At 52.4% G+C, this 13,660-nt stretch overlaps 1 long non-coding RNA gene across 8 annotated transcripts in view; it reads right to left on the reverse strand.

Annotated features, from left to right (window-relative positions):
* Positions 1-13,660, reverse strand: part of LOC141950855 (uncharacterized) — a 172,369-nt gene that overhangs the window by 103,331 nt on the left and 55,378 nt on the right. For 5 of the 8 annotated variants that reach the window (XR_012631189.1, XR_012631186.1, XR_012631188.1 and 2 more), the window contains one exon: positions 7,928-8,016. The exons of the other annotated variants lie outside the window; for them this stretch is intronic. This is a non-coding gene — a long non-coding RNA (uncharacterized LOC141950855). The remainder of the gene's footprint in view (positions 1-7,927; positions 8,017-13,660) is intronic. 8 annotated transcript variants of the gene reach the window in all.

Consider the following 13,660-nt stretch of genomic DNA (forward strand, 5'->3'; position numbering starts at 1 on the left):
ATCTGCTACCAAACAGCAGCCTCAGGTGGAAAGGAAAACAGTGAGGTTCCCCTCTTTAATCAAGATGTGCTTCGTACACTTGCCAGGAAGCAGAGTGAGATGAGGACTCTGCCAGTCCTCCTGAAAGGGATTTCCTGAGTTTATCATGAAAGATGGTGAAAAATGAGTGCAACATTTTGCTGGTGATGTCATAAATATGATTTATAATACTGAAAATGAGGCATCTTGCTGTGACAAAGCAAATGGCAACAACTTTCTACAAGTCTAGTCTTCAATAGGATATTACAATTTGCTCCAGTTTTCTTGGAGGAATCATGGACTCCATGCAGAGAAGGTGTTGGTGCATGTTCCCCTGGCTATGAGAGTTTTCAGTTTGATAGCAGAGGAGAATGAAGAACATCAGATAAACTGGCTACATGTCAGGATGGATGAGACACTGTTTGGACAGCAGTTTGCAAAAGCTTTATGTTCCTAGAGCAGATTTCATTGCTTAGAAATAGCTAGTGCCTTTCGGAGGCCCATTTCTCTTTAGACAGTGTATCTAGGAAAAACCTGCTAAATACACTATCTATATCGTCTGGTATTGTGATGCCAGGACATTATATCCTCTGAACAGAGATGCTTGTCTCTCCTCTCATGTTCCCTTTTATACTTCTCTCTGTCCAAGTCAACAGAAACACATTATCTTGCATCAGTTTTGATGTCCATCTCTCCCTCTTCGCTCTGCCTGCAGTGCCTTTTGGAGAGGGAAATGATCAAGGGCTCAGACAGTATGCAAAGCAAGAGTGGAGGAGCCATTTACATGAAGGTGTGATGCACCAAATATTGTTTCTTATCACATTTCCCGTGAATTCCTACATAATGTTTTGTATTTTGACTACTGGTACACATTGAACAGAGAGTTTCCTTGGTTTGCCTGCAACAATGCTGCACTTAATTCAGAACCTGTAAGACACATGAATAATTCAGATTGTTCATTCCAGTGTGCCTTGCTCTACATTTGTCAGTAGTGGATAACACTCCACATTGCTCTCAGCTGCCACTTCCACAAGAACTACACACAAACTGCTGCCTGAAGTCTCTGTGGTGCATATTTACCCACTGCTGGACCCGCTGGCTTTGCTGGGGTGACCCTCACCACGCACGGCCTCTCAGACTGACGCTCCAGGAGGTGGATACCCAGCCATGGCAGCAGGGTACATGTCTTGCAATTCAACAGTTATCGCATTTTCAGACAGCCGGCACCAGCCTGGATCACTGAATCACCTTCTCATGTGTCTTGGCCTGTTCTGCTGCGGCCAAGGTCATCCCCCACTGGCTGCTGTGCACGAGGGGCTGCACCGTTGCTGCTTCTTTCTGAGCAGGGTTTTCCATAATCAAGGGCTCTTCTCCCCTTGAAAAAAGTATGGGGTGGGGAGCAGGCCCCTAAGCACCACAAACTTGACCCCTATAAGCTGCTGAACCAGGCATCTAGTCTACTTCTTAAACAGACAGTGTTTTGTTTCTCCATTCAATGCGAAAATGTTTTTAATAGTCCTGTTCTCGCCTTCCTGCCCGAAGACTGGCGGCACGCGTGCCCCTTCCTCCCAAAGCACATCCCAGAGGGCTGCCCCTCTCTGCAGGTTCCAGGCCGGGGCGCCAGCCAGCTGCATCACCGTGCCGTGCCATCCTGCCTGGGCAGCTTGGCTCTTCCACACCAGCCCTCGGGAACACCTGTCACTTGTAAAGCTGAGGACCTCCACACGCAACACCGCCACGGCAAGCCGGCAGACCCTGAGACCTCAGGAGGAGCAGGCAGCCACTCAAACGCCTGTGGTCAGGGGAAGGGGGTGAGGGGCTGCGGGGGCACTGACCACGAGCTGGTGCCCCAGGCAGCCCGGGCTCAGCACAGCCCCTGGCACACGCACTGTCGAGGGCACAACGGGCACATTTCTGGACAGTGGAGCAGCAGCCCCTCTACACTGACCTTCAGCTGAAGGGACCATGTGTCATAACCGCCATATAAATGATCAAAAATCACCTCAGATGCACGTGAAACACACCCAGCTTTGCAGGAAGAGTCGCATGTCCAGCATGGAGTGCTGGCTCACCAGTGAAGCTGTCATGGGCCAAAGAAGGAAATCCTTCCCTTGTCAGAGTCACTTTTTTAACATTCCTTTTCTGTGCAGTCTTGATTAATTCAGCTTCATGTCTATGTCTCTTGCAAATTAATTGGTTAGAAAAATGGAAGCCATTAAAAACATTCATTTCTTCCCTGAAGCAAAACGCTCGATGCTGTCTGGGCCTGCTGTGCTGCTCATGAGCAGGACAAAGCTCGGCCCAAGGCCTGGACTGTACCAGGTGCTCGCGAGTCTATGGGCAGCCGCCTTGTTCTTAAGCTTACCTGTGTTTTCTTATTTACTTCTGGCATTTCTTGGTGAAATGCATTTTAAAATTGCACAGGACATAAGGGCACTTTGGGGCCAAAGCAGCGCACAGCTGAACTGCCCAGGGGGGTGCAGGGATTGTTCTGCAGTGAGCCAGGTCCTGCGGGCAGCGCCTGCAGTGCTGGGGGCTTCCCCGTGGGCAGGGGCAGCCCCAGGCTCCGTGGGGAGCCCAGCCCAGGCCAGCTGCCCGAGGGACACATGAGGAAGGAGCCAATGCCACGTGCTACGCCGCTGGGGAGCGAAGGCCCGGAGAGGGAAGGGTCCCTGCACCGCTGCCCTCCCGACACGGGTGCTGAGGCAGCGCAGAGGCAGCGTCAGGGCCGCGCTGCCGGCCTTCTGCTGCCTGCGTTGGAGAGCGGCAGCACGAGGGCTCAGCACTGCTGCAGCCCCGCTGGAGCCTGGCAGGGGCTCCCGTCTGGGTTCTGCGGTTCTCCAGGCAGACAGCACCTCTCTGGGAATGGCTGACCTCGCCCCACGACCCCAAGGGTCTCCTCACCGCAGTAACCCTGGAGGTCCAGCCTGCAGTGGCATAAACCAGCGTTGCCCCCCGCCCTCCAGAGCAGAGTGCCCAGGCTGCCGGCGAAACCAACACAGGCTGCCCCACATAGCCCAAAACTTGTAGGCAGGGCTGCAGATTTAGGGTTAATTGCCAAAGACTGGGGACAAGGGGATCGTGGAGATGAGAAGACGTGATGGCCAGAAAATGGCTATTTACAGCCCATGCACCTGGAGCTGCTGACACCCTCGAGGGGACTTGCCAGCCTTGACGGGGACTCCCAGGCACAATTGCTGCAGCAAACGTGCAGTGCCCTGCCCAGGCTCCACGACAGAAGTTACAGCAGCGCCGTTACCATTTAGGGTGGTTTCACTCACAGGGATCTCCTGGGACTTCATTCCCTTCACCTGCTTCATACCCAGCGGAGACACTCACGCCAGTAAGAAGGCAAGCACCTTGCCCACGTGTCTGGCAACTATTTACAGTTACATTAACAAACAGATCTAGCAGACTGCTTAATATACATAACATATTTTCATTATTATCTATTAAAGATGGATTCTCTCAAGTTGCTGTAATAGCAGAAACATTTCTGAAAAGCTGATTTAAATAAGGCTACTCAAAGGGACAAAAATCAGGCATTCAGCAAGCTGTTCCTGTTTACCTGAAAAGATAGTTATTCTGACTGATACAGCAAACACTGCCCATGGTCACTGGTAATTGGAATTCTGATGGAGTTTGCATTGGCATTTTAACATCAATTAATAACTGGGTTTTAAATTTGCATTTATTAGAACATTTTATGTGTCTGGGAGGAAAAAAAAAAACCCCAAACCCTAAAATGTTCATGAAACATCTACCCATGCTTGTACATAAGCCACAGACTTATTCTGAAGAATAACAAGTGTTCATTTGCATCTTGACTCTGTCCCCCAAGTGACAGCAGTACTGCTCTCAGACAAGCACGTGAGCCAGCAGAGAAGCACCCGGGCTCCCCGACTCTTCCTATGGCTGTATCCACATTCACCCCCAGGGACCCAGAGCATGGGAACTCTGCAGAGGGAGCAGGTGGGGCGAGGAACCCTCATCTGCCACGCTACCCTGCTTAGAGCAAGGGATGGAGAAAGGAGAGGCGAGAGAGTGTGGCTGGCTGCAGCTCTGGCTAGGAAGCACCAGCAGGCAGGGTACCAGCGCCACAGACCTCCCGAGCATCTCAGCCCTGCCCTCCCTGCAGCAGGGAAAAGCACTGAGGACACAGGGTAAGGAAGGAGATTTTAGACAAAGATTTGCTCCTAGAGGAAGACCTAAGAGGGCATTTTAACCAGCAAGTGTAAAGAAACAACAAAAATGGTGCTGACATTGTCAAACAGTGGTGCAGGGTGGCAGCACTCACAGAGGGCTCTGCTCCCTGTCACACACGGTCTTCCCAGCAGCAGCATCCCCCCTCCCTGCACCACTTCACCCCCAGACTCCGCTTACACAGGGCAAAGATGCTGTACAAGCCTGCAAGGAGCAGAGGAGCAAGAAGCAGGATGGCTCCAAGCAGCAGCACTGCTCAGTCCCACTGTAAAACACCAGCACAGACGAGAGCCACGTGTTTGCAGCACCAAGGAGGCCTAGCAGAGGCGAGAGGAGCTGTGCTGGGGTGAGGGTCAGCATGCGAAGGAGGACAAGGCCAAAGGAGGAAGACAGACATCCCATGCTTCTCTGTCTGTCTGCTTGGTTGGGAGTCAGGGAGATTTTCAGGATCAGTCACAGCTCCTTGGTAAGATCAAATCAGACAGGGAGGCAAGTGAGGGACAGGGACATGCTCTTTCCCAAAGCCTCCTGAGCCTTCACCACAGCTGAATACAATCCACATAAGATCTGAAGGCATCCACGTGCCCTCTGCCCTGAGCAGCACCAGCACAAGCAGCAGCTGTGACATGCCGCAGCAGAAAACCACTCTGTGGTCCTGGGGACAAAGTCGGGACAGCCGGGCTGCAGCAGCTGCCACGGGCCGATGCTCACAGCAGCCCATTTTCAGCATCACTCTGCAGCTGAATCTGCTACATCATCCCCAACCTGCTTGCCTGGACCAGCACCCTACGAACCTGCGCAGTCCTGCAGTCCCACTGCTTGCTCCGGCAGCAAGCCCAGGGTTAAAACCACACTCAAGCAGCCGCTCCCTGCCCTCTGTTCTCACGGCTTCCCTTCCTCCCGTGCCAGGTGGAAAGGAAAGCGAGCTGGATGAGAGAGAAGCAACCCAGGTGCTGTGACTGCTGCTCCTGGGGGAGTCAGGGGTGAATCATAACTTCATCAGCCTACAAGGAAAAGAAGCAATTATCTGGCAATTGTATGCGGTCCATTTCAGTGGGAGGCTCATAACCTAACCAGCCCTTGTAGTCAAGGGGAATAAAATATATGCTGACATCAGTACACAGAGGTTCCCATTGGAAGCCACTTTCACTGCAGTGTCGTGAATCTTTTCAGAAACAGCTTGAGAAGATTCATTCTGTGTATCAATCTTCCTGGGTAGCAGAGCTGACGATGGCCGTACATAATAATGCTTAAGTCAATTCACATGCACAGTCAGTGCCTGTCTACAAGTCCTGGCCCTAATCAGTACATTAAATAGAAACTTATGACTAATAACTCTGAAAGGGCCTCTCCAGAGGCAGCGAAATGCTCCGCTTTGGCCACTATCAGCTCCACAGGCGTGCGCTGTAGCGGCACACTCTCCCCTTTGGCTCCAGGAAGGGAGAACAGAAAATCATAACTCTTCTTATGTTTGTTCGGGTGACACATTTTTTATGAGCCGAATTCTTTGCTTTAGGTTTTGACAGTGATTTCTGCGACTTTATGCTCGTCCTGTAATCACAGTACTGCTCTGGAGCAGGAACAGAGCCCATGAAAGCTGCTGGCTGAGCCAGCTCCATGTTGGAGGGGGAGCAGATGTCCTGCTGCAGCCCCTCCAAGGCTGCTCCAGCTCAGCGCCGCGTCTGCCGGGGCGGCTGGCTCCTGCATCCAGCCTGGGCAGGCAGACCTGCACCGCGCTGCTCCCGATGCCAGGGGACCCTGGCAGCTGTCAGCCGAGCAGCAGCCCAGGCAGAAGGACTGGGCTGTCAGGAAGCGGGACACATTCATTTTCTCAGCTCTGGGCACGCTGCTCACTTCCCGCTCAGCTGCGCTCACGGAAGATGCACCTGCCGGCAGGCCCTGCATCCCCAGCTTTGCACAGACAGCACCACGCCGCTGCTCTGCTTCCAGCAGTCTGCTGGGCGAGCTCGGCCTTCCACAGCAGGCAGAGGCAACCCCGCTGCTCTGCAGGAGCCAGCGCACGAGCAGTCACCGGGGACCTCACCAGCTGGGAAGGCTCTGACCAGCCCAGCCTGACGGAGCTGCAGTTGAGCTGGGCTCGGCCAGGGCAGAGGGGTCCCAGGGTCCAAACAAGCCGAGCAATCACTGGGGGTGAGGAAGGAAAGGACACAACAAGAAGAGCATACTGTGAGCAGGTAAGAGGAGTTCAGGTCCCCACTTGCCCAGGGCCCCTGCAGCTCCAGGGCAGGCAGCACTTAGAGGTTTTCTCCGTAACAAGAAACCTCCAGTAAGAACAGAACTGAAGAAATGTGTTTTCTAGACTTCCAGATGTAAATGCCCACAGCAGATCTATTTGTTATTCAGTTGCATGGCTTTTATTGCTTGAAAAATTGGGATAAGTAAAGTTATTTCCCTCTTGAATGAAACACAGCAGAGTTCCTTTCCTCACACTTTCTCTTCTACCCCCAGGTCCCTTGTTTTTCAGGCCAGTTGACTCAAGAGATCAGCACCTCTATTAGGGCTAACAGAAGAGTCCACCTCTCTTTTAAGCATCTAAAAATGACCACACAGACCAGTGCTTTCTGGCTGCTGCTGAGCTGGTGGGAGCTGAGACAAGCTGAGTATCATTATGGAGTTGGGCCCACAAACCCAATTAACTGACCCAGAACTACCTGCTAGGAGAGCCAGCGGCTCTAGAGGAAACAAAGAGCAGATACAGCACGGACAGAGATGGACAGACACTGAGTGGCCCTGCAAACCGGGGGAGGTGGCATTGAGCCCAAGGCAGCCACTCTGAAATGCACCTGCAAATGTGGAATTGAAAAGACTTCATGTTCAGGCAAAAAAATCACAGAGAAGATGTGGCTGTTTCAGCTTTTTGTGGCTGGCAGGATACTGCTCTCAGTTCGGAGGGGCAGAGGTCCATGCAAGAGCAGGCAGGCAGGCCGGGCTTTCCCCAGACAGGGCTGTGGAGGCCGACACTGAGCACTGCAGGCTGCCAGGCCAGAGCAGAAGTAAGAACCATTCTTCCCACCCTCTCCACGTAGGGGCACACCAAGCTCCACAACCTCCCATGGATTTCAGGCCGTTATGAGCCATGCGCAAGAGAGAAGAAACCTGAGGCCCGGCCTGGCCAGTGGCTGGTGGCATCAGGAAACATTCCCGATGGCCCTTGGCTTGTCCAAACCACTCTCATGCTGCCGCCCGGAGGGGCTGTGTCCAGCCCAGGCCCCAGAGACACAGGGGAAGGCAGGACACGATGTCTCACCCAGTGCAGAACCACCAGCACGGCACAACATCCCACCCTGGTGCAGAACCGCCGGCGGGACATGACGGCACTGAGCCACCTGAACAGCACCTTGAGGGGCAGAGGGTGGGCTCCAGCACCATGGCGAGGGGCCAGCCAGGGCAGCGCCCATGGGGGGCAGCCCCAGAGACAGCCTCTGCTCTGCCCTGAGCAGCTCCGCGTCCCCCCGCCAGCGCCCCGCTCACGGCCCAGCCTTGAGCCCACCCATCGGCCGGTACCTGGGTACATCCTGCCCATCAGAAACCATTCTCTGCTTTGTTCTCGAGTTGAGCTGCCAGGCACAAGCGATCGGGCGCCCGACACTCTCAGATTTTTCTCTGAGGAAGGTTTGTCTTCCCCATGTTGCTCTCCGCTCCTTCGAGCAAGAAGTTGGGGCAGAACTGGAGCTTGCACACTGACCTTCCCAACACCTGCTACAGGAGACTCCGCAGGCGAATCCACGCCAGGAAACCTGAGTCACAAGTTGAAAACCTTTCAGGGGAAATGAGCTGGAAAGAAAAAGAGAAAGAGAGAAATGCAGACAAAGAGGAGGGAGAGCTGAGGCAGCAAGGAGCAAAAAGGGAACAGAGATTCATCAACTTTATTTACTTACTTCATTCAAGGTTATTTTAACTTCCCTATCCTTGACAGCAGAATAAAATCTCTCTGAATTCCCTGAGGGCCAACCCATCATTCCCTGCAGAAACAGCCTGCACAACAGGTCATTTTTAAAACACACCATGCCAAAACATGAGCGAGAGTTGTAGCACCACCACCACCTCTGCACAGGTTCGGAGCAGCCACCCCAGGCAGCCAGGCAGGAGCCCCTCGGCCGAGGCAGCCCGTGGGCACTGCTCTCCTCTGCAGCTGCAGCTGCACCTCGCGCCGCAGCATCTCTGCTGGGGCAGTTCTCCAGTGCCTTGGAGCGTAACACGGTGATGCTCAGCGTTACCTCAGCCCCTCCTGGTCCACCACCAAACATGCTGCCTGTCTGCTGCAAGCAGCAGGGGGGGGTTGTAGCCCTTCTGCTGGAGGCATGGAACAAACCTACCTACCTCTCCAGGCCCTCCATCACTACTACCAGCCACCGCCTCTTTCTTCCACATTAGAGCGGCCTCCCAGGACTTAAAGGTGCTACAGGAAAGCTGGGGAGGGACTCTTTATCGGGGGTGTAGGGATAGGATGAGGGGAACGGGTTTAAATGGAAAGAGGGTAGATTTAGATTGGATATAAGGAAGAAATTCCTCCCTGTGAGGGTGGTGAGGCCCTGGCACAGGTTGCCCAGAGAAGCTGTGGCTGCCCCCTCCCTGGAAGGGTTCAAGGCCAGGTTGGACGGGGCTTTGGACAACCTGGGCTAGTGGAAGGTGTCCCTGCCCAGGGCAGGGGGTGGGACTGGATGGGCTTTAAGGTCCCTTCCAACCCAAACCATTTAATGATTTTTCTCTGAGATTCTCATGGTGTTTTTTAACAGGTAACAGACCACCTTAAAACTCCCCCTTTCATCATCACACAGAGAAAATCTGACCATTAATCTCCTGTTCACCCCCTGTGCACAGACACCGCTCATTACAGTGGCTGTAGGAGTCACCCATTTAATTAATCAAGCAAGCGAGCGCTTATTTTCTGCTGCCAGAGGAATGCAGCACCTGCGAGAGAACCCAGGCCTTAGGTGGGTCTGCGCTTCGCTGGGTGCCTCAGGGCGGGCACCGCACCGCGGGGCGCTGACAGGGCTGCGCAGGATCCCAGAGGTCAGCGGCACCGGAGCAGGCATGAGCCTGACGGGGGGAGGCTGCCACAGCTTCCTGGGGGATCTGTAGGAGTGACGTGTCATCTAGATCAAAGTCTCCTGAATGATCCCCTGTGAAGAAGGGGGATAGAAGGGAAAGCACTGTACAGTGCAGATCCGGGCTGCCTCCTTCATCCCCACCCTCGCGTGGCTGCAGAGCAGCTCCTGGTGCCAGCGCACGGGAGACTGCGGGACACGAGGACAGCGGCCCTGAGCTGGGAGCTTCTGCGGCAGGAACAGGAGAGCCCAGAGGGGTGTCCAGGCTAGACTATGTCCAAAGCCAGGGTTAAGAGCTCTCTATGTTGTTTTCTACAACAGCTGAATCACAGATGGTGCTTCATTAAGCTTGAGATTCATCAGCCATTGTTAGTGTTGAGCTCAGTAATAAAATAATCATTTAAAGAAAACAGCCATCAGAACTAGGCAAGCCCACTGGCTGCTGGGTTCGACTTCCTCCACCAAGGCCTGGCAGCCAGCCTGCTGCCTGCCAGTTCTGACAGTCAGGGCAGTGATGGGAAAACCCCGGATGGCTCTTTTTATGTGAAAGCACTATATGAAGCTGCAAACATATCTGTCACCTTCCAGCACGTTGTTTACCAGCTCTCCTCAACATTCCCCAAACAATATTTTCTAGAGACTGTAATTCAATACCTCACACCCCAGAGCTGTAGCATCAGCCCAGAGAGCAGCATGATGAATGTATCATGTTCCTCCAGGGCTTGGGCTCGGGAACTGGTTTGCGGTGTTCCAGCTGTTAATTATCCCTCTGCTTTTTGCTATTCTCATCCCAGCTGTGCCTCTGTATTTATCATATGGGTCTACATGCACTAAAAACATTCTGATTGTTTTAAAGTATAAGGAGCAATTTACCCTTTTTGTGCAACACGACGCAGCTCAGGGGATCAAATGGCAAGACTTGATCAATAAGGTGCTCGCTAGATTAGAGGCACCAGGGCTCAGACCTCAAAGTGCTTGTTTAGGAGAAATGCAAGTGAGAGAACACGCCATGAATGTTAAGCACAGACACAAACATGATTTCCATCACTCTCCCTTTCCCATCCTTCCCCAGCCTGAGTCCCAGAGACGTCCTCGGACTAATCCCTGTGCTGGACGAATGCTGACAAGACCACCCAGAGCCAGAGCGGCCCAGGCCAGGCTGTTCTCCAGGAAGAGCCGTCCCCGCTCTTCCAGCCGCAGCGGCGCTGGCTTCACCGGCAGCTGGTGCGCAGGGGTGATGCCCAGGCAGTGCCCGCGCCCAGACGAGTGCCCTGCGCCAGCCCCGACCCGCTCCAGCTCCCAGCCCCAGCCCGATAGTGTCAGCGCTAAGGGCCGCACGCGTGCGTTTGCACAGCGCGAGCTCAGGCGACTGACCACCAACACTGACACATAACCCGAGTCCTTCACGCGTTTCCAGTGCGTGTGTCTTACACCTCCGCACACACCGTAAGGCATCCTCCCTTTTCTCACCACCCCATTACTGCTGCAGGGTTTTCACACCTGCACTGAAGGGTTTTTTTGGTTTATAACGACAGCTTGGGTTCCTTGTGAAGCCTGCAGCCTGCCAAATCTGTTGGGATGTTCCCCGTTGGGGATCCCTGACAGGGTCTCTGTCCTGCTCTCCGCCAGTGGCCAGGAGGCTTCCTCTGGCCGAGGCACCACACAACACCTCGCTCCTTCTGCAAGTGCAGGGCAGTCGCTGCCTGCAGGGACAGCACGGGGTCCCGATGCTCTCAGCACCGTAGAAACACTCCTCACAGCCCCCCAGGAAACAGCAAAGCAAATACTATTATCCCCACTTTGCTTCCAAGGACCTCATACAGATAATTAAGACCCATGATGCCACTTCTTGAGCTGTGAATTGCTGATATTTAATGACATTTTCCAAATATTTTTAATAGAAATTTCAGGTCTTGTTCCTAATCTGACATTTATCTTCTATTAGCATGAAAACAAATAGAAGGGCCTGAGAATCATTGCTTATATTATAAATGACTTTATTGTTGGTTTTATTACCTTCCCCATTAAGCTGTCACAATCTGTGCCTCTTCCCCTTTTTGTGATGACCAGCCAGTGAAAGCTGTCATCTTTTCCATGTGATTTATACAGGACCCTAGCAATAACTTTATTCATGTGGAGGATAATTATCAGCTATATTATTAAGGTTGCTCAGCTGCCCTGAGGGATAATGTGTCAGAAAGGTTAAAATATTGACAAGCAATAAAGCATGTATTATAATTATACAAGTGCCAGGGTAGAAAACTGGCGGGAGCAAGGAGCTGAGCTCCAGTTTTGCATTTGCCCAGCGAAGGCAGTAATGACATGGCCTCTGCTCACACCTCCCACCAGGACTGCTGAAGTCTAGGCCAATTATTCGGAGGGGACTCCAGCGAAGAACATGCCCTATCCCACTCACACATACTGATCGCTTGAACCCTGACAACCACGCCCTGCAGTGACCTGGTCTATTATTCATAATTGAACAGGATGTGGTTGCTGAAGCAGACAAGGTTTTTCCACAATCCTTCTGTATTTCTTCCCACGTCCCCTAAAAAAGTTTCTCTTCATAAGAATGGCAAAAGGAGGGAGAGCAAAGAATTGGCATCTCTGAAATGAAACATTGATTTCTTCTGGGATTGGAGCAGCAGGTGCATGCCGTATTGGTAAAATGGTATATAGGTATAATCCGAAGGACATTGCTGAGATAAATTGCCCTTTGGTTCAGGCACTAACAAAATGAAGCACTGAATAACTTGGCACTACATCTGAAGTGAGACTATAAACCTAACCTTGGTCATTCCTCCAGATCTACTATTGTTACACCAAGAAGAGTAGACGAGGGACTGAGGAGCTCATAAATAATTCCTCATGGAAAGCACGTACACCAGCCAGACAAAATCTCTCTCTGAGAAAATGTGGAAAAGTGGTAGATTTAACCTACTTCAAAATGTCATTTTTTGAAGAAAAAAACCCCGATCCACATCTCTTTCTTGATGCTTAAAGGATGTGCCTGTACTGCAGAAGCATGTTAAGCACCAAGCCCTAGACTGGGCTTTGGGCAACTGAAGGAATTTGCTGCAGCAGACCCTGCCAGTTCCCTCCAGTATAATATTGAAAATAGACGGTTACCTATGGATAAACATGACCAAACAAGAGCTGTAAGACATTTAATAAACTACATCGTTTAACTTTCTTCTGCTAAGGAAGTGCCAAGGACTACAGAAACCATATTCATCTCAGGTTCACCTACATCTCACTGGATTTGTCCAGGGAAACATAATTAATGTAGAGGACTGAGGTCCTGCAGACAAGGTCAGAGCTCCAGCCCAGCCAGCATGAGATGCCCGGCAGTGTTTCCCTGGAATATGGGCTTGTGCTGTTCTTTTGAATACACGAACACTGGAGAAAGCATCTCAGTACTATTAGGATTAATTCTACATGCCACAAGTACCCAAGTGAGAGCAGACAGCTTTCTTCCCTCACTCAGAACCAGGAAGCCTGATGCTGCGGATGCAGCCTTGTGCTCATGAGCAACAGTCTTCCAATGCAAGAAGTGCAAGACACTCCCCTGGGGCAATAAGCAGATTTAAGAGTCTCCTCTGCCTTACTCTCATTGCAAATCATGCCAAGAATTATCTACAGTAAGTCTGCGAGGCAGTCCAGCTCCCCTCTGCAGGCCCTCTGGAGTCCCACAGGTGATGCTTAGTGCAGTTCTGGAGGAGAAGCTCCTCGGGTACAACATCTGTCTCCAGGCTTAACACTTCCCCTAGAGTTGGACAACCTCTTTGTGCAGCGCACTGCCTTGTTCCTTGGGTGACAAGAGCTCTGCAAGGGCCACCTGGGAGCCTGCCCTCCTGCCTGCTCCCTCTGCTTTCCTTCCTCCTTCCAAGGAGCCGGCTGGCACTCCGCAGAGTGGCAGACCCCCGCCTGACCTGAGTTAAGGAGCTGGCTGTGTCACCCCCAATGCCAGCTCCAGCATGAGACATGGAACTCCTCAGAGCACGCAGTCTGCTCCCCACGTGAATGGGTTCCCAGGAGGAGGTGTTACTGAAGTCAGCGCTGTGCTTTCACCGCACAGGCAGGTAGTCTGAGCCCCTGGAAAGGCTCCTGTCCTCTGAAAACTTGTTGATAACTTCCCCAATGACCACCACAGCTTATGCTGCAAGAGGTGTACGAACACAGCCAGATGGCCAAGATTTTCCTCAGATGACAGTTTTGTGGAACTGGTTTGGAAGGTCTGGTTCTCTCGAGGAGAGGTACTGGTCCACAGAGGGTCTCGACCTGGCTGCAGGTGGTGCTGCCCAACACACTGTAACAGGAGGAGTGGGACATGACGAGCAGCGAGAGCTGGAACAGGAACTCATTTGGTC

The sequence above is a fragment of the Strix uralensis genome, chromosome 16 (assembly GCF_047716275.1).
Source record: "Strix uralensis isolate ZFMK-TIS-50842 chromosome 16, bStrUra1, whole genome shotgun sequence".
Taxonomy (NCBI): domain Eukaryota; kingdom Metazoa; phylum Chordata; class Aves; order Strigiformes; family Strigidae; genus Strix; species Strix uralensis.